Source organism: Macrobrachium nipponense, chromosome 1, assembly GCF_015104395.2.
Source record: "Macrobrachium nipponense isolate FS-2020 chromosome 1, ASM1510439v2, whole genome shotgun sequence".
NCBI classification, from domain to species: Eukaryota; Metazoa; Arthropoda; class Malacostraca; order Decapoda; family Palaemonidae; genus Macrobrachium; species Macrobrachium nipponense.
The window spans coordinates 114,388,945-114,391,444 of record NC_087200.1 but is presented as its reverse complement, the minus strand read 5'-3'; positions in this window follow the sequence as shown (position 1 = coordinate 114,391,444).

Below are 2,500 nucleotides of genomic sequence, written 5' to 3'. Positions count from 1 at the left end.
GGTAAAAGGTAAAAGGTAAAAGGTAAAAGGTAAAAGGTAAAAGGTAAAAGTTAAAAGTTAAAAGTTAAAAGTTAAAAGTTAAAAGTTAAAAGTTAAAAGTTAAAAGTTAAAAGTTAAAATTGAACAGCACCTTCAAAGTCAGACATATTAAAAGTACAGGACTTCACTAAAATTTCAGAAACACACCTACCTATACAAAAGAAAGAGTAAAAACTGACACAATATAGGTAAAAATACAGTGAGGCAGACCAGCTGCCCAAACTAGGCTATGAACAATTTTACAGAGACGTTTGGGTATTTAACGACGGTACAGTCCTTTTTAATAATGATAGATTCTAAAATTGTCAGGTTGTTGTTGTTCCGCAGTTGGCCCAAGATAGAAAAATCCTTGCTGTCAATATATGTTTTACATGTTTTTGAGTGATTCCGTATATTGGATTGTTCTGGATTTGATAACCTACTACCTGTTCTATGGCTTATGCCCCTGTGGAATCAATTCGAACCTTCAACAGCCTCCTCGTGCATCCCACGTATGTCCCGTGATCACATCTCGGGCAAGTATATTTATATACGACGCTGGACGAAAGCAGAGGACTGAGTCGGTCTTTGACTCTAAACAGCGATCCAATGGTTAAGGGATTTTTGGGGATAATTTTCAAGTCCACAGCCGGAAACATCTTTTGAATAGTGGATGTGCATGTTCTCCTAAAGGTATCATCATGCAAGAAAGGGAAACTTGCAAACATCTTTAGTCTCGATACAGTAGATACCGGTTGTTGAATGCACCATTTTCTCTGTCAGCAGTTTGTTTAGAGATCTGAAAAAAAGTCGTGAAGGAAAACAATTATTATTAAAATATTTCACCAGAAAGGATATTTTTCGTCGTGAAATCTTATCCAGTTTGATGAGTGAGTATAAGCTCTATGGAGGAGGGTTAAAATAGAGTTCCGTTTAAAATTAAAGAAACACGAACTATAAAAATTCATTCCCAAACCAGTAAATGTGTTTTTTCTATACACACCTGTGTAAAAGCCTGAGTCATCTCTGGAAACAATAAGATCAAGGAAGGGAAGCCTGTTATTTACCTCTTTCTCCATAGTAAACCTTATGTTTGGATGTTGTCGGTTGACGAACTCCAGAAAGGACTCTGCAAGGCATTCATACCGAAACAAGGGCGAACGTGTCGTCAACGAATCTCCGATAAAAATAGGGGAAGGAACCTAATGGGACATTCATCCATTATACGCTCCTCCAGGGAGCACATAAAGATGTTAGCAAAAATTGGACCCAACCCAATGGTGATCCCATGGCCATACCCTTCAGTCTGCTTATATAAAATACCATTGAAAACAAACAGGGCGTGTCCAGCACGGCCAGTTCTAAAGTTGTTTAAAAAACGCTCTACTAAAATTATTAAAGATTGCATCTTGATCAGGAAAAAGTTTGTCTAATATTATTTCAATAGTTTCTCCTACCGGGACGTTAGTAAACAAGGATTCAACGTCTAAGCTTACCATATATAAATCTGAGTCCTGTCTGAGAATGTCCTCTTTGAACTTGGTGGAATTGGTTTATCAAAAGATTGTTTTTTATTAAGGGCTCTAACAAGGGAACAAGAAATTTAAATTTGGCTAATTTATAGTGAGGCGTATTCTGCAAGTGAACAGACCACAGTTGATGGTCGAAAAGCTTTAATCCTATACAAGTAACATATATTTTAAAACTACAAGAGGAAATTTACTTCATTGTGGATTGTTATCCCCATATATATATATATATATAGTATATATATATATATATATATATATAATATATATATATATATGCTAGCTGACCAACCTGGCACTGCCCAGGAAATTTCTGAATAACAACTGATAAAATCTCTCTCTCTCTCTCTGTCTCTCTCTCTGTCTCTCTCTCTAAGATAGCTGCTTCAGTTACATTTTCCATCAGTTTTGACATTATATATTTCACACTTCTCATCACTCATTCCTATTGGAGGCTGAACTTGGCCCTGAAAGCAATCGGGAGTGTCTCTATTCATCCCAGCGACCTTGAAAACTATGGATTAGACTCTAATATCTATCATTTTTTACATTTTATTTTTCACATCCCCTCTCACACCCCTCCCCCCATCTCCTATCAGGGTTGAACCTGTACTTAAAGGGGATAGGGAGTTTCATTATTTATCACAGCGACCTCGAAAACTATAGATTAGACACTAATATCTGTCGTTTTCAATCATTTTTACATGTCACTCCTCTTCCCACCCTCTACCTATTGGAACTACAGATTGACAACTATCTTGAAAAAAATGTAATTGGCCTATGTTTGAACCCTATGCTAGCTCGACCTCTGTGCATGATCGGTTCACTAGTGTATGCATTCATTTGGAACAATCAGACAAACAAACAGACACATTTAAATATAATATATACATATATATTATTTATATATATATATATATATATATATATATATATATATATATACATATAGT